We start from the raw sequence: 19363 nt of genomic DNA on the forward strand, positions 1-19363 counted from the left end.
GTGAATGGACTCATTTTTTAGAGTAGGACCTAAGATAAAAGATGGTGTAGAATTTGTGTCTATCTGTGCTATCTGAGGCAGATCACACTCAAGTTTCACATGAATTTACAAAAGAGGATTTTTTAAATGGACTGCATTTATATAGCGCTTTTAACAGACTTATGCCATCCAAAGCGCTTTACATATTGCCTCACATTCACTCATACACCGACGGCGATGTCAGCCATGCAAGGCGCCATCCAGCTCGTTGGGAGCAGCTGGGGTTAGGTGTCTTGCTCAAGGACACCGCGACACTTGGTCCGGTGAAGCCGGGGATTGAACCACCAACCTTCCGGTTTGTAGACAACCTACATGAACCACTGAACCCAGGGGCGATTCCAGGATTTTATAAATGGGGGGCACAGGGGGGACCAAGAACCAGTCAGGGGGGGCCAATCAAAAAATTCAAATGAAAATAAATACTGGTTTAGAAAATATTAAGCATGGTTCACAAAATCTTGTGCAATGCCACATATTCTAATATAGATGGTATTCATTTTTTGTATTTTGCATGGATTAAACAACTGTTCTGTTCCAGAATAGTTCACTTTAAATAAATTGTCATAATTTACTCATCCTAGAGTTATTTCAAACCTGTATGAGTTTTTCTTTTGCTGAACACAAAATAAAATATTTTGAAGAATCTTAGTAGCCAGAAAATTGATGAACCCCATTGACTTTTAATTTTAAATGCGAGTGATAGTTTTATTGTAGATTGCGTATAGCGCAGACAATTCAGCGCAAATTCAAAAATATCAGAGAATACTGTTAAGCGTGCGCGCGCATACTGCACCATAGGGAGGGAGAGAGAGAGAGCTCGTGCACAGAGAACTGGTGTGTGTGTGTGTGGGAAAACACTAACCTTTTGTTAAGTCATAATACTCGATCAACCGTCTTCTCTGTCAGTAACATCTGTTGACTGTTAACTTTTACGTGAAAAGACAACGGAGGAACCCAGGTGGAAAACACTGCCAACTTTTAACTCCTTCACTCAGTGTCAGAGAGGCACTGTCGAGGTTCTGCACGCAGCAGTCAAAAAGCGTGCACGCGCGAGAGAGAGATGCGCTGCTGAGCGCTTTCAAAAAGATCATGAACTCGTTTTAAATAGTAAAATAAAATGTAAATGGTAATCATGGAAAATCTATTTGATTTGTGCCAGTGTTGAGTTTGTGGCGGGGCGCCCTCCTCCTTCTCATTTGCACGAGTCTCAAATCAAACAGTGATTGACAACTGGTCCAATTGTGCGGTGGGTGTCGTGGTGTCTCTTTCCTCCTGTTTTAAAAACGCGCAACTACTGTGCTCGCTTCGTCTTCGCGTTCGCGCGAGTCTCAAATCAAACAGTGATTGACAGCTCTCTGGTCCAATGGTGTGGTGGGTGTCTTACAACTGGTCCAATGGTGTGGTGGGTGTCATGGTGTCTCTTTCCTCCTGTTGTAAAAACGCGCAACTACTGTGCTTGCTTCGTCTTCGCGTTCGCGCGAGTCTCAAATCAAACAGTGATTGACAGCTCTCTGGTCCAATGGTGCGGTGGGCATTTTCAGGTTGACAGTAAATCTAGCTGGCCCAATGAGATTGGAGGGGGTGGGCACCAGGGGGGCCAATCATATTCCAAGGGGGGGCGGTGCCACCCCATGCCCCCCCTCTAGACACGCCCCTGACTGAACCACTGCCGCCCCATTTACCACATTACTCATTCGAAGATCGCTGGATATGTGATGACAATAGAACAAAAATAACGATGTAGCCTTATTCCTGAGTTAAATTATAATTAAATGATATAAACAAAGATGGGGGGGGGTGATAGTGTAAATTAAGTGTAAATAACTTTCTTACAGTAAAATATTCAATTCAATTCAATTTTATTTATATAGCGCTTTTCACAATACTCAATTGTTTCAAAGCAGCTTTACATTAATAAAAGCAGTAAAAGCACAGAAAAACGACAGATAGCATAACATAATACACAATAGCATAAGCAGTCAAATTTGCTGCGGCTATGACGCGACATTATGAGCGAGCATATTGCTAATGTAACGTCTAGAAGAAGAAGCTAAGTTAAGCCCAAGCAGGCTACCTCCCCGGGGTAAAAAACCCCCTAGGAGAAAAAAAACAAAAACCCCGGGTTGTTTAGTCGAGGAAATAAAAATAAAAGTCCTAGGAGGGAAAAACCCTTGGGAGATATACATGTATATACACACATATTAACGGATAAGGAGCTTAAGCAGAGATTAAGCAGAGATTAAGCGGATATTAAGCGGATATTAAGCGGGTCCTGCCGGTCGTCGTTGGTCAGGCATCAGCTGGGCATCACATTGAAGGACGACCAGTAGATCAGAGGTGTGCCGACTTTCACATCTACCGGAACTGGGTCTGTTTGTCCCATTGTCCTCAGGGTCAATGGGACCCAGGGACGAGACAAGGAGAGAAAAACAAAATCATCTTAGCGTAGGGGCCGTTCACATGTAATGCAAGTGTCACACAGTGATGTGGTTGAATCATCTTAGTTTCAGACAGACTAACTATTGCAGCATAATTATATTATCCACAGTTGAGGATTTTGCAAATTGGGGGCCCACTGCGACGGTATATATGGTAACTAAGGGTCACCTTCCGATTTTTAAGAGAAAATGAAACCTGTCGACCCGTTTGACTAAGGCCGTAACCCCACTGTCGTCGTTAATGCAGGTTCAGTGGCAAACGGGTCTATATTGCATACTATTTACAAGATCACGAAAAACCGCCAACATCGCAACCTGACCATACGTGTCAACCCGTTTGACTTAGGCTGGAGGCCCCACTGTCGTCGTTAATGCAGGTTCAGTGGCAAACGGGTCTGTATGGCATACTATTCGCAATAGAAAGAAAGCGCCAAAATCACAACCCAACCATACGTGCCAACCCGTTTGACTAAGGCCCAAAGCCCCACTGTCGTCGTTAATGCAGGTTCAGTGGCAAACGGGTCTGTATGGCCTACTATTTGCAATACAAAGAAAGCTCCAAAATCACAACCCAACCATACGTGCCAACCCGTTTGACTAAGGCTGGAGGGCCCCACTGTCGTCGTTAATGCAGGTTCAGTGGCAAACGGGTTTGTATGGCATACTATTCACAAGAACACGAAAGTTCCAAAATCGCAATCCGACTATAGGTTAAGATAAGATTTTTATTTATTTATTTGGTTGGTCTGTGTTATGACCGCGAGTGCTTTGTTCCGTACAGATAACTATTTCGAGTTAAGTACATTTACTAGACAAATTATGCGAATGCTTTGTTGAAGAGAAAAGTTTTAAGTCTAGATTTAAAATTATCGACTGTGTCTGATTCTCGGACATCGGTTGGTAAATCATTCCAGAGCTTAGGGGCTAAGTAGGAAAATGACCTTCCACTTTTAGACACTTTTGATAGTCTAGGGATAATCAAGAGACCAGAGTTTTGCGACCGTAGTGTGCGTGATGGATTGTATTCTGATAGTAATTCTCTAAGATATGAGGGTGCTAGGCCATTTAAAGCTTTGTAGGTGATTAGTGATATTTTAAATTGTATGCAATATTTAACTGGTAGCCAGTGTAAAGATGCCAGAATTGGGCTTATGTGGTCATACTTTTTAGATCGAGTAAGTACCCTTGCGGAAGCGTTTTGAACTAGCTGAAGCTTGTTTACTTGATTTGCATGGCATCCCCCGAGTAGCGAGTTACAATAGTCTATTCTAGAGGTCATAAAAGCATGGATAAGCTTCTCTGCGTCAGATGTGGACAGTATATGGCGTATTTTCGAGATATTTCTAAGATGGAAGAATGCTGTGCGGCAGACGTTGGCGATATGACTATCGAAGGATAAGTTGCTGTCGAACATCACACCTAAGTTCCTAACCGTGGAAGATGGCACCACAGTGCAGCCATCTATGTTCAACTTGTAATCTGACATATTATGTTTGTAGCGATTCGGTTCAATAATAAGTATCTCTGTCTTATTGGAGTTCAGCTTAAGAAAGTTATGTGCCATCCAGTCACTAACATCGCTAAGGTAGTCTGTTAGCTTAGAAAACGTGTGTGTTTCGCTGGGATGTGAGGAGATGTAAAGCTGGGTATCATCCGCATAGCAGTGAAAACTTATGTTATGTTTCCTGATAATGTCTCCTAGAGGTAACATGTATAACGAGAACAGGATAGGACCTAAAACCGATCCCTGCGGTACACCGTATTTAACCAGGGAGTGATATGACTCTTCCTCGTTTACATAAACAAAGTGATAGCGATTGGTTAGATACGACCTAAACCAGGCTAGCGCCTGACCACTGATACCAACATAGTTTTCTAGTCTATTGAGTAAGATTGTATGATCTATTGTGTCAAAGGCTGCACTAAGGTCTAATAATATAAGAATTGAGATTTCACCACGATCGGATGTTAATAGGAGGTCATTTGTAACTCTAAGCAACGCTGTCTCTGTGCTATGGTGGGGCCTGAATCCCGATTGGAACTTTTCATATGTACTATTATTTGTCAAGAATGTGCGTAACTGGCTTGCCACTACCTTTTCTAATATTTTCGAAAGAAAAGGGAGATTTGAGATTGGTCTAAAGTTATTAAGCTCTCCCTGATCAAGCTGCGTTTTTTTAATCAGCGGTTTAATAACTGCTAGTTTGAAAGCTGTTGGAACGTATCCTATTTCTAGCGATGAGTTAAAGATATTTAGAACCGGGGTTGACACTACAGGGAATACCTCTTTAAGCAGTTTTGTGGGAACGGGGTCTAATATACAGGATGATGATTTGGATGATGTAACTAGTCTAGAGAGCTCATCTATTGTAGTAGGTTTAAATGAATCAAGATGTTCGTATGGTAGTCTAGTGTTAAGTGAACTAACGGGTTGAGTGGTGGCTGCCTGGGTAGCTACGATGTTTTCCCTTATAGACGTAATTTTGTTAGAAAAGAAGTTCATGAAGTCGTTACTATTGTGTTGAAGTTTACTATTGGTTTCTGTTTGTTCTTTATTTCTAGTCAGTTTTGCAACCGTGCTGAAGAGGAAACGGGGGTTATTATGATTCTCATTTATAAGCCTGCTAAGATAGGTAGATCTGGCGGTTTTAATAGCCTGTCTGTATTGTTTAACACTCTCTTTCCATGCTGCACGCCATACCTCTAACTTTGTGCTTCTATAATTTCTTTCCATTTTCCTAGTTGCCTTTTTGAGTGCTGCGGTGTGATGATCATACCGTGGAGCTGGCGGTTTTTCTTTGATTCTCTTTTTTCGAATGGGAGCAACGGCATCCAATGTGTTAGAACAGACATTGTTTAGGTTTTCTATTACAATATCTAGATCGTCAGAGTTATCTGCTACATGTTTAATTTGGGACAGGTCTGGAAGAGTGCTAATAAATCTATCTTTAGTGGTGGAAATTATTGTTCTGGCTAATCTGTAGCATGTTGTGGATTGACTGATCCTATCTAGAAGTACAGTGTATGACACAAGGTAATGGTCAGAAACTGCATCACTCTGAGGTGATATTTTGATGTCATTAATATTGAACCCGAGTGACAGAATTAAGTCTAATGTGTGCTTACGAGTATGCGTTGGCCCTGTCACGTTTTGTCTAATATTGAGAGAATTTAGAACATCCATAAATGCACGTCCTAGTGCATCTTTATGGTTATCCACATGAATATTAAAATCACCAACGATAAGATAAACGATAAAATATATGTCAAAGTGATGCATATCTGCATAAAGAATAGATTCTAAACTTTCAAACAGTATCTCATATGTGGTACTGGGTCCATGACAGATCATTAATGGAATCCTTTGTTATTTGTTTCATGTTTCACACTGTTCATACTTAACCAGAGGGTTAAGAGATAACCTTGATTATTTATAATCTGATGTTTCACGCTGTGCATTCCTAAACCTTAAGTTAACGTTTTCATTTGCATATTTGTGGTGTCAGCTGTTTAAGGAGATGTCTTCACCTCCTCTTTAGCGAGCAGACAGCAGAAGTAGGAAACTGAGCAGCGTTTTCTCTTCAGAACAACTGAAGTAGATGTTTTGAGACCAAATGTAAGAGATTCCTTCACAGCAGTTAAACTTTACATCAAAAGAAAAAAACATAATCATGAGCAAATAATAATGTTATAGCAAACAGATTTAAATAAATCAGGGACGTGCACAGGGGGGTTGCTCAGGTTGCCCGGGGAACTGGCCATATGCCCTTCTCGACTCAAGTTGCCCTTCCGTGGTGGAAATTTTTTTACTTTTACTTCGTTTACATTTTAATTAATTACGAAATGTATATTTTATTTTTAAATTGCTGTCTCGTGTTTCTGAGGAATTCGCGAATTAATGACTCGTTTGAGTCGATTCCTTACAAAATGTTGCATATAAATGAGTCTTTTGAATCGATTCTTCACAAAGCAAATGGGCCAAACGTTTGAATTGGTTCGCGAATCAGTTTAAATGAATTGTTCAGATCGCTGAATCGTCTGATGCTGTTTTACTCGTAGCCTATGTAGAAACACGCAGAATATAAACAGTTTTGGGTGACGAGGATATGAATTTACCAGTCTTTTAACTAAAAGCAGCACTTCACACATGTACCCCCCATTATATACGCGTGACCTGTTTGTCGTCACAGTTAAACACGCGCAGCCTCCAGAAGATCCATCGATGATTGACGTCTGATTCGCTGTATACTGTACTAATGTAAGTGATTCTCACAAAACACACGCGACATGACAACATAAGAAAACATGAGTTTTGTCTAAAATCAGTTTGTATCATGTAAGTGTAAACTGTCAATGACCTCAGACCATCTTAGGAGATTCTAACTTTATATATAGTGAATGCAAAACTCTTATCAGTTTACAGTCTGATATTTCAGCTATAAGCTACATCAACATTGAGACTAGAGTTAATTTGTAATGCTTGTCTATTCTGTGTTTGTATTCTTTTTTCTGTGCTGTTTGTGTATGTTGCAGTTTTACACGTATAAGTGCCCTTCATAAGTATTCCTCTGTTTGCTGTGGAGTCAAGAAATGTCTAAACATTAAATGATGAACATGATACAAAAGTACAGAATCTGTCACATTATTTTTTATGGGCACTGAGCTGTGTCCTGATTGTTTACACATGAAAAGCATAAAATGTGTAGGATCAGTGTAGGATCAGTTTGATTCACTTGTGTGCATTTGGGTACAACACATCTTTGTTGTTAAAGCATGTATGTGTTGAAACATAAACAACTTCTGACATACTGATATTTATCTTACCAATATCTGGTCTCCACAGCAAAAAGAAAAAGGTTGTCTTTACTGTTCTGATACTTATGGAGGGCACTGTATTGTGGGTGTGTGTGCACATGCATGTATGTATACCTAGATTTATTTTTTCATGAGTAACTAGTAACTCGCTACTTGAGTATTATTTTCATTGCATACTTTTTACTTCTACTTGAGTAATTATTTCTTTACTCACTTGTACTTTTACTTAAGTAAAGTTATTGGCTACTCTTTCCACCTCTGTTAAAATCTTCATAAATCCAGGCTGCGTTTGCCATGTTAGCCTAAATAGTTAGACAGATAGCAGCTAGCTATCATAGCTTGCAGACAAGCAGCCTAGGCTACTATTTTTTGGGTAGGCATTAGGCAAACATGTTTGGTGATTTAAAAAAAGACCCTGTTTTTCTCAGTCCTTCATATAGGCCGTACGTTTTTTTTTCAGGGGGGTGCCCTTTTTTTAGGACAGACCAACTGCCCCTAAAAATTCCTGTGCACGTCCCTGAAATAAATTATTGTTGATTTCTTTTTTTGCAATGGTATATTGATAATTTATAATCATGTGTCAGTCTCGTTATTAGAGTGCATCCAGAAAATACAGGAATTTTGTACGCAGTATTAAAAAAACTAAATAAAAGTGTCAAGTGTTTAGTGTGAGCTCCTCTTGAGCAATAGCAGGACCTAAATGAAACGAAACCCTTCAGTCTCCTCACAAGAGTTCAAGAGTTCATGCCTGTAATGGATGAATCATTTCTGAATGTCTGAAACTCTGATATTTCTTAATGTCTAATTTAATGAATGGGGGGGGGTTTCAAAAATATTTCATGCATTCTGACTTATTAAAGGCGGGGTGCATGATTTTTGAAAAACACAGGCTGAGTACCAAAACATACTTGTAGCCAATAGGCACTAAGGGGCGTGTCTACTAACTGACATTGTTGCCTGGGTTGCGTATGTGTGGGGGGCGGGTTTAATCTATACAATGTCACACATTGGCACATTTCTGAACCAACTGTTTTCTTGGCTTGGTGCCAAAAACAGTGATAGTTCAGTAATAAGGACGTTGTTATTTCTGAAACTTGCAGGATTTTCATTTAAGTATGACCTCTTATATAACAAAATATCAAGGTAAAACTGATTCCTTGATTCACCGCTCCTTTAAAATAATATTTTTTGGCATACATAGACTGTTTTTAACTCAACAGCTGATGGCCATCAATGAGATTGGAATGAGAAATCATTTTAATCAAATTTTATAAATGTTGCATGATGACATTGTTTAATTATGTAAGGTTTCATGTAATTTTCAATTATTAGTCCTAGATGTTACAGTATTAGTCCAACTCGATGGTTTGTTAACACAGCACAGAATTAAGTTTTCAGATCAAAAAATGTCTCGGTTACATATGTAACCCTTGTTCCCTGAAGGAAGGGAGCGGAGAATCCCTTTGCGGAGACCAATCTACTTCGAGAAACTATTAAAAAGCGCCAATAAAATTGGCATGCAGATATTTGCATCTGCCGCGCAGGTATTTAACAAGAGGCAGGTTCAATAATCAAATCAGCTATTTTCGCTGAGAAAGCTGAACATGGAGTTTGAGAAAGCACTTCAGACTAACCTGTCTTTATAGCAAGTATCTCCAGAGGAAGGAGGACGGCCTTACCCCTAAGCTAGTGTGGTGGGCGAGCCGAAGGAATATTAGCTGGGGCTATTTCACAGCGACGCATCTACAGACTGGGCCGTGTTAACCATCGCCGAGTAGACCCCAACGAAGTGGAGAAAGGCGGGCATCCTAAGTGTACACTGGAGTGCGGTGGGTGAGTCCTTGTGCTGTGGAAGTTTCACTTTGACGTGGTGCTGTGTAATGTTGTGTCTTGTTGTGTGTCTTGTCAGAAAAACCCCCGCCTCCCTACACCTCGTCGAGGGAGAGTAAAAGAGGCTGCCGGTCCCAGTATTACCATTCAGTACATGCTGTGAGCACGCCCCGGGTGTACAGTAGCAGTGCGGAGTCTAGAAGAGTCTGATCTTTGACGTCCGAGTAAATTAAGGAGTGGTGGTGAAGAGTTGGAGTGCTAGAGGTTGAGTGAGTACGACAAAGGCTTGCTGTTACTAATAATTTCATCTATCCCATACTTACCGTTGCAGAGTGAGGCGCAGCGAATCCCGTCTGTCCCGTGGTCTCTACAAAGGGGCGCCCCTGTCCGGTGTTCAATCGCCTAGCAAGTAGCGAGGAGGGGGCAGGGCTCGGCCCGCTGAGACAGGACGACGCTCTCCCCTATGTAACCATCGAGACTGTCGAGAGGGTTCGCCCCTGACGCTATATTGGAACAGCTTAACATCATTTCGTCGCCTCGAGAAGTCTGGTTGTCGTAAGTCCACCACCCTTTCACCCGAAATAATTAAATCCTGAAACCTGATTGCAAGGAACTAAGAACGGGCCGTGTAGAAACGGCACGAGCGGAGTGCAACGAAGAGAAACTGCATTTATACCGTACTTACTGTACGTGGTCCTCAGTGAAGAGGTGAGAGTACATCCAGCGCTAAATAACTGTGTCTTTGTGTCGCAGCCCGCCACCTGTAGAGAGAGAAAGAGAGAGTGAACGTCACGAGGAGGAACTGTGTTTACACCGTACTTACTGTACGTGGTCCCTAGAGAAGAGGTGAGAACAAACCAGTGCCAAATAACTGTGTCTCTGTGTCGTAGCCCGCTGCCTGTGGAGAGAGAGAGAAAGAGAGAGTGAACGACACGAGGAGAAACTGTGTCTATACCGTACTTACTGTACGTGGTCCCCAGTGAAGGGGTGAGGACAACCCAGTGCCAAATAACTGTGTCCCAGCTGCTGCCTGTGGAGAAAGGAAGGAGAGAGAGAGGGAAAGCAAACATGAAGAGGCCGATATTTTAAGTTTCCCTTGCCCCCCCCCCCCCCTATTTTATCTTTTTTAAATAATTTAATAAAAGTTGTCAAATTTTAATCTTGTGCCAGTCTGGTCATTGGGGTGTTTTGGGACCTCCTTGGGGTGGAACTAGGAGGAGCGTGACCCGCGACAGGGGCGGTCCGCTTCTCCGACCTGCGACAAAAATATAGCTGTGCCAAACAGATTAATTTTTGTTATTAGAAACCAAAAAATATATTTTTTGAAATAGATGGCTTACACTGAATATTAAAGAAAAAGCAGCCACTAGAGCTCATATTATATATAAACTCCTTCTATACTCTTAAAAATTCATCCTAAATTGAAAATTTAAGAAGCTTCTTGAAAAAATGACACAGTTTTGCAGTTTCTAGGCAAAGGGTGACTTGCACTTCAGATGATGAAATGTAACCATTGATTTATTTTGGATGCTTTTAGTCACCAACAAAATTCTCACAGACACAGTTACATTTGTGCTATGTCGGAGTTTGGACATGTTTATTATTATTCAGTAATATAGAAAAAATTTAAATAATTAAAAAAAATGTCCTCGGTATTTGAAAAATCCTGGCCAAGGCCTTGTCCCTCAATATTTTTTTATATTTCGGTTAGAGTACACTGTTAAAAATTTCCTGTAATTTTGCAGCTGGTTGCCAGTTCATTTAACTTTGAACAAACTGTTGCCAGTAAATAACATAAATGTAAAATCTACAGTAAGTTACTGGCAGCTAGTTGCCAGTAATACCCAGTAATACTGTAATTTCTACAGAAATTTTTTACAGTGTAGATAGGGCAGATAATTTGTAATAGTTTTGTCCCATCTAGCCAGGTTAGTTATTTTCCCCCATTTTTTCTTTTTAGAATTGTTTTGTTTGTTATTTTGGGTGGAGGGGGTCACTCTTAAGTTGTAACACTTATTACTCCATACATTGAACAAAAAACGAGATTGCGTGTTGTCCATTTTATACAATAAATTAATATATCTAACTAAAATTGCCGGTATTTCTCTTGTATTTGGTCTGATGGCTGGGGGAGTCTCTCCTATTTATTTATAGCAGCTTTTCCCCTATAGATTGTAATATCATGAGTTATTCACAAATGTGATCATGAGTTTTTCACAAATGTGACTATGAATTTCTCACAAATGTGACCATAAGTTTCTCACAAATGTGACCGTGAGTTTCTCACAAATGTGACCGTGAGTTTCTCACAAATGTGACCAGATAAAATTAAGATAAAGATAAAATTCTTATTTGAATGTTCATGTACAAGTATACATTCATGATATTCAGATTGACTTTTCTTATCTTCAAACACGTTGTGATGTTGAATCCCTCCCTCTGAAGTATAAAAGATAGGACTCATCATTGACCCTCAAACAATCTACACTGAAGTTCTGAAAACGACGATTTGACAAAAGGGTGAGAGTTTGTAACGTTAACTTACTGAATCTCTGTCTATAATATTCACTTTTAATCAGCAGTGTACATATGAGTGCAGATGTTTCCCTTTTCCTGTTAATTTATTTTCAGATTCATCATGGCAGTCATGAGAGCTCTTGTGCTTCTTTTCTTGGTCTTTTCTGTTGAGAATGCAGCAGGTAACCAAGACATTTACAAGATTTACCAAACACTGCAACTCACTAATATTCCAGATTAAATTCCCATAGAAATGTGTTTTCCATAAAACTTTAAACAAGTGTAACTTTATGTAAAAGGATATCAACAGGAGCAAAATTTAAAGCACTTACAGAAGCATAAATCTGATAATGTGACTTAATATTACTAATACTTTATTCACTGTATAGCTCAAGGAAAATGCCAAAATGAATGGACACCTTTTGGAGTGCAATGCTACAAATTCTTCCCTCGGTCAGTTGATTGGGTCACAGCTGAGGTACTGTCATTCAGTAATTGTTCAATGATACTCAATGTCCTATCTTGATCTAAACAGATTCGATTTTATATTTGCACCAGTGCTTTAAGTGGGCCGGAACGCGCCGGTACTCAGTACCGCCACTTCCAAATATAGCTCTTGAGCGTACCACCACCTCTCCGTGTGCCCAGAACGTGCTTTTAGTGTACCGGAACGCTCATCTGTTTAAAAATCAGAGGTTTAATTTAATCCTTTGGCTGCGCTGCCGCTCAGAGCGCCCTTCACAATGTACGCTTCTTAATTCGTCTCAACGAGAGCAGAGACTACATTACCCATACACCCTTGCGTTTACAAGTTGTCAATCAGTGTCGTCTGGACTCGAGAGGTGTGTGCTTTTGTGTGAAACGAGCAACCATAGCTGCTCGGTTAAAATGAAAATACTATAAACACTTAATATGACCTCCTGGCTTTAGACTCTGAGTAGTAAAAGAACAAGGTCAGAATCAGAGGACTCGCTGGCTGACATCCCACCAAGCCAGAATTATAGCTGCAGGTCAGACGCAAGCTTTTTCCAATACCCTTTTGTAGGTGCTGTACGTGATAATCTCCGCTGTCGCGACTGTCAGTCTGGTTCCCCTTGACGCAACTTCGGATTTCCTCAGGCGATGTGCAGAGTAAAACATTCTTGAAAAAGTAATATACATTTAGTTTAATTGCTAAACTACAAGTGAACGAGATTTCAATGAATTTGAACGACGCGCACGGGAGTTTTACCACCCGCAAAATGGAAAACAATGGAACAAAATAAAGTGATGGCTTTCTAGTTTCAAATGGCCAGTATTTTGTTATTCTTGAACCCATAGACATGGTCTTGGTGTCATTTTAAAGTTTTTTTCAAGCTCTTTCTATCTGAAGAACTAGTTTTAGCATTTAACCATGCTGAAAATTTTACTTGCATATTTACCTTTTGCACATTTTATTTATGTTCAAAAGCTCTTTCTACAGTAGCTCTTTCTAATGGTATTTTTCAAAATCCTTTTGCACATTTTATTTATGAGATATTTCTAGCTCAAGAAAATCCAAAAACTTATAAAGGGATTTATTATTTTTTACAAGGTCGTCTGTTGACTGCTGAATATAAAACCCCTCCAATATAAGTCGAATCAGCAAAAAAAAAAAATAATAGAGTACCGGCACCTCTTTTGGGTCACTTAAAGCACTGATTTGCACAAAAATTATCTCTCTCTCTTTAGAAAAACTGTCAATCCTGTGGTGCAAATCTTGCATCTGTGCATGATATAATGGAAAACAGCTTTCTCTCGAGTCTTGTGCATGCTAACACAAAAACTTGGATTGGTGGCCATGATGCTGAAGTGGTAAATAACTTTGCTCTAAAATGCTGATATTGTCTGTCTAATTTAAAAAGAATGCTTTTATTATAAAACAGATATTTGTTTCTATAGATACCTTAACTCGTGTTTTTTGTTACAATATAAATGACTGAATTATATCATTAATGAGTGTGAATACATTATTAGTAAACTCTTTCTTCTGACTCTCCTCACTCATTAGGAAGGACAGTGGCTGTGGTCTGATGGATCTCCATTTGACTTTAGCAACTGGTGCTCTGGACAACCTGACAATCAAGGTGCTATAGAGCACTGCGTGGATTTAAACTACAGAAGTAAGAATGTCTCCTATCATTATTGTTTTAGTCACAATCTTAACATTTTTTAGCATTTAGTTTTAAAAAGGCAAGTTTAGTTGTCAGAAATTGATACCTGTAGTGCATTCACTATACATTTAGATCCATATTTTACTTATTCATTGTTGTTATGTTGAAGCCTGATGGTACAATTGTTTGAATTCATTTTATCTCATTAATCTACACTTAGTTCCCCATAATGACAAAGTGAAAACATAATTTTAGAAATGTCTTTAAATTTATTAAAAAGAAAAACTGAAATATTACATTTACATTTAAGCATTTAGACCCTTTACAACACTTGAAATTTTGCTCATATGCTTCTTGATCGTTGCTGATTTATGATCAGATTTTATTCAAACTACACCAGTAATGATCAGTACTGATTTTATTTTCATTTTGTCCCACAGATGACCTTTGCTGGAATGATCAGCCCTGTTCAATCACATTAAGCTACATTTGTGCCAAACCTCTGTGATCATGAAAAATCAATCTGTTTCAAAGTACTATGATTATACTACATGCTTATACATTTTTTCTGATCTTATCCCTAGAACCCCGTATCCTACTAAACTTTTCTGAAAACTTCTCCAACCAATAAAAGCATTTATAAAGCAAACTGGGTGCATTGTTGTTAAAAAATCATCATCAAATAAAATACAATATAAAACAAAACAACAATAGAGTTCCATTTGAAATAACAAAAAGGGCTTTTTACAATTGAAATGGTTAACCACAGGTTATTCTAAACCCCAGAGGCTATTTTGGGGATTTCCGCCTGAATTTGGCCTACCCAATTTCAAAAGCTTCCTATACCCACATGCAGAGGTGTACGTACAAAAGTTTGGTATCATTTTACTGGAAACCCTTTGAAATTTGATAAAACACTGTTGAAAGTGCTTAACCTGGTTGTATGTGTTGTCAGTCCTCTAATAAACACAAAAATAAATGGGCACTTTTTGATTTTTTTTTTCCTAAAGTCTGTATTTAAAAGTGTATAACTCTGGCCCTGAGTTGTAACAAAACCTGCAGACAGTTTTGTTTGATTCCAGCAATTGTCAGCTTACAGAGGAAAAAGGAATTGTTTCTCTATCATAATCTATACAAAAGTTATTTTACTCCAACTGAAGGGAGGAATAATACTATTTTTGTATACAATTTCCGCCTAAAAAAAGTTTCCCCATAACCACATACAGTGGAATAAATGCAATATCTTTATATCATTTTACAGAAAACCCTTTACATAAAAAGCTGCTGTTTGTGACAAATATTGTTATGTATGTTGTTTTTCATATGATGGAACACCAAATTGTCTTTTTTATGTTGTAAACACTGTCTTTGAAAGTGAATATCTCTGGTTCTGTGTGGTCTAGCAGACTGCAGATAGTTCTGGTTGTTAGCAGCAGCAAATAGTAAACACCCAAAAAAATGAATTCTTTAGCATGTCGCATTCAAAAGTTATTCTTATTTTACTGAAGGGTGTGAAAATACATTTTTCATATAAAAATACTTTTTTTGTTTTGCACATATAATAAATAGCAAGGGATTATTCATGCACACAACCACAGAAAATGCTGTGAATGGACTCATTTTTTAGAGTAGGACCTAAGATAAAAGATGATGTAGAATTTGTGTCTATCTGTGCTATCTGAGGCAGATCACACTCAAGTTTCACATGAATTTACAAAAGAGGATTTTTTAAATGGACTGCATTTATATAGCGCTTTTAACAGACTTATGCCATCCAAAGCGCTTTACATATTGCCTCACATTCACTCATACACCGACGGCGATGTCAGCCATGCAAGGCGCCATCCAGCTCGTTGGGAGCAGCTGGGGTTAGGTGTCTTGCTCAAGGACACCGCGACACTTGGTCCGGTGAAGCCGGGGATTGAACCACCAACCTTCCGGTTTGTAGACAACCTACATGAACCACTGAACCCAGGGGCGATTCCAGGATTTTATAAATGGGGGGCACAGGGGGGACCAAGAACCAGTCAGGGGGGGCCAATCAAAAAATTCAAATGAAAATAAATACTGGTTTAGAAAATATTAAGCATGGTTCACAAAATCTTGTGCAATGCCACATATTCTAATATAGATGGTATTCATTTTTTGTATTTTGCATGGATTAAACAACAGTTCTGTTCCAGAATAGTTCACTTTAAATAAATTGTCATAATTTACTCATCCTAGAGTTATTTCAAACCTGTATGAGTTTTTCTTTTGCTGAACACAAAATAAAATATTTTGAAGAATCTTAGTAGCCAGAAAATTGATGAACCCCATTGACTGCATGTTATTTTGTTCCTACATATGAAGTCAATGGGATCCATCAACTGATTTTGGTTACCGACATTCTTAACTCTTTTCTTTTTTGTGTTCAGCAGAAGAAAGAAACTCATACAGGTTTGAAACAAGTTTAGGTATATGACCATTTAAATTAAGTGAACTGTTCCTTTAAGTAGGCTATCTACATTGTGTGTAGCTGGTATTAGTTAACATTCTGACATATCAGGATTTTGGGAAAATATTAGCCTACTTAAAAATTTGTTTTTCTACTCTGTCTGATCTGATTTTCATTGTTTATTAGCCTATATTGTATTTTAACACAACTGAATGCTATTTTTTACCTAATGTTCTGTTGTCAGACAACAAGAAAGAGTTTAAGCTAGTGACTAAACACGACCCAATAACACCTCGTGTTTAATCCAACCAGCTGTTACTTTATACTGCTAAAATCCTAATTTAAATTCGACATTAGTCCCTTTCACACATACAGTCTTTACTGGTAATTTACTGGTAAATTGCAGTTAACATGTCATGTGTGAACAGAACCTTTCCGGTAAATCAGTGCTCCGAATTTACCAGTAAGACAGGTTGTAAGATTAACGGTAATTTACCGGTAAGCGCTGTGTGTGAACGAAAAATATAGCATTACCGGCATTTAGAACGGATGACGTCAGACCGCGCTGACAGATCGGGCCAATCAGAAAGTTTTTTATACAGGTGACGCGGTTTCCCAAAGACTGTTCACGGACGTTTCCACACACATGTTGCTTAAAAGTCGAGCACACCTGAAGTTAACATCCACATTTCTTCATCAAAGTTGTTTAAAACAGCTTACCATCTAATTGCCAACTTGCCGACATCCTTAGCACACCATCTGTGAAGCCTAATGTGCAAACGCGCAGGTTCCGTTTGACGCCGCCTAACGCAATGTTGTTTGGTCACGAGCAACTTCGCGACCATTTGCCACAGATGTGAAAACAACAAAATACGGGCAGTGGATATTAAGTCATAACCCGCCGTTTACAAATACGACACGGACGGAGCTCGCCGGCCGCGCGCCACAGGTAACTTCCGCTTTCTCTCCGAGTTTACCGGTATTTTGATACTGATGTGTGAATGATGTCTTACTGGTAAAAAGACGGAACGTCACTGCATGTGTGAACAGCACATTTTTGTATTTACTGGTAAATTCATGGTAATTTACCAGAATTACTGTGTGAAAGAGGCTATTGTCTGATACAATTTACATTGAAGAGCTGATACGAGGTGATTTCGGATTACCTGTGTGTCTCATGCAGGGTTGCTCTTTTCATCTGATTGTGTTTATGAGCGCTTTTAATTTTAAATGCGAGTGATAGTTTTATTGTAGATCGCGTATAGCGCAGACAATTCAGCGCAAATTCAAAAATATCAGAGAATACTGTTAAGCGTGCGCGCGCATACCGCACCATAGGGAGGGAGAGAGAAAGAGCTCGTGCACAGAGAACTGGTGTGTGTGTGTGTGGGAAAACACTAACCTTTTGTTAAGTCATAATACTCGATCAACCGTCTTCTCTGTCAGTAACATCTGTTGACTGTTAACTTTTACGTGAAAAGACAACGGAGGAACCCAGGTGGAAAACACCGCCAACTTTTAACTCCTTCACTCAGTGTCAGAGAGGCACTGTCGAGGTTCTGCACGCAGCAGTCAAAAAGCGTGCACGCGCGAGAGAGAGAGGCGCTGCTGAGCGCTTGCAAAAAGATCATGAACTCGTTTTAAATAGTAAAATAAAATGTAAATGGTAATCATGGAAAATCTATTTGATTTGTGCCAGTGTTGAGTTTGTGGCGGGGTGCCCTCCTCCTTCTCATTTGCACGAGTCTCAAATCAAACAGTGATTGACAACTGGTCCAATTGTGCGGTGGGTGTCGTGGTGTCTCTTTCCTCCTGTTTTAAAAACGCGCAACTACTGTGCTCGCTTCGTCTTCGCGTTCGCGCGAGTCTCAAATCAAACAGTAATTGACAGCTCTCTGGTCCAATGGTGCGGTGGGCATTTTCAGGTTGACAGTAAATCTAGCTGGCCCAATGAGATTGGAGGGGGGGGGCACCAGGGGGGCCAATCATATTCCAAGGGGGCGCGGTGCCACCCCATGCCCCCCCTCTAGACACGCCCCTGACTGAACCACTGCCGCCCCATTTACCACATTACTCATTCGAAGATCGCTGGATATGTGATGACAATAGAACAAAAATAACGATGTAGCCTTATTCCTGAGTTAAATTATAATTAAATGATATAAACAAAGATGGGGGGGGTGATAGTGTAAATTAAGTGTAAATAACTTTCTTACAGTAAAATATATGTCAAAGTGATGCATATCTGCATAAAGAATAGATTCTAAACTTTCAAACAGTATCTCATATGTGGTACTGGGTCCATGACAGATCATTAAAAATTAAAGGAATATTTTATATTAAGTAATAATAATTCATTTTGGACCCGGTACAGGGTCCACAGAGTTAAATTGGTTAATGGAATCCTTTGTTATTTGTTTCATGTTTCACGCTGTTCATACTTAACCAGAGGGTTAAGAGATAACCTTGATTATTTATAATCTGATGTTTCACGCTGTGCATTCCTAAACCTTAAGTTAACGTTTTCATTTGCATATTTGTGGTGTCAGCTGTTTAAGGAGATGTCTTCACCTCCTCTTTAGCGAGCAGACAGCAGAAGTAGGAAACTGAGCAGCGTTTTCTCTTCAGAACAACTGAAGTAGATGTTTTGGACCAAATGTAAGAGATTCCTTCACAGCGGTTAAACTTTACATCAAAAGAAAAAAACATAATCATGAGCAAATAATAATGTTATAGCAAACAGATTTAAATAAATCAGGGACGTGCACAGGGGGGTTGCTCAGGTTGCCCGGGCAACTGCCCATATGCCCTTCTCGACTCAAGTTGCCCTTCTGTGGTGGAAAATTTTTTACTTTTACTTCGTTTACATTTTAATTAATTACGAAATGTATATTTTATTTTTAAATTGCTGTCTCGTGTTTCTGAGGCATTCGCGAATTAATGACTCGTTTGAGTCGATTCCTTACAAAATGTTGCATATAAATGAGTCTTTTGAATCGATTCTTCACAAAGCAAATGGGCCAAACGTTTGAATTGGTTCGCGAATCAGTTTAAATGAATTGTTCAGATCGCTGCCAACACGGAATCGTCTGATGCTGTTTTACTCTTAGCCTATGTAGAAACACGCAGAATATAAACAGTTTTGGGTGACGTGG

General features: G+C 39.3%; 2 protein-coding genes and 1 long non-coding RNA gene across 3 annotated transcripts in view; all 3 read left to right on the plus strand.

The window, feature by feature from the left end:
• LOC129432018 (ladderlectin) overlaps window positions 1-19363 on the plus strand; it is a 174029-nt gene that overhangs the window by 121263 nt on the left and 33403 nt on the right. The window lies entirely within an intron of this gene.
• The window catches only part of LOC141364284 (galactose-specific lectin nattectin-like), a 163567-nt gene that overhangs the window by 113803 nt on the left and 30401 nt on the right, over window positions 1-19363 (plus strand). The gene's annotated exons all lie outside the window — the stretch shown is intronic.
• Window positions 11565-12116, plus strand: LOC141362605 (uncharacterized). The gene is made up of 3 exons (XR_012368392.1): window positions 11565-11642; window positions 11754-11821; window positions 12029-12116. It is a non-coding gene; the product is annotated as an uncharacterized lncRNA (long non-coding RNA).

This window comes from Misgurnus anguillicaudatus, chromosome 1 (genome assembly GCF_027580225.2).
Source record: "Misgurnus anguillicaudatus chromosome 1, ASM2758022v2, whole genome shotgun sequence".
NCBI lineage: Eukaryota > Metazoa > Chordata > Actinopteri > Cypriniformes > Cobitidae > Misgurnus > Misgurnus anguillicaudatus.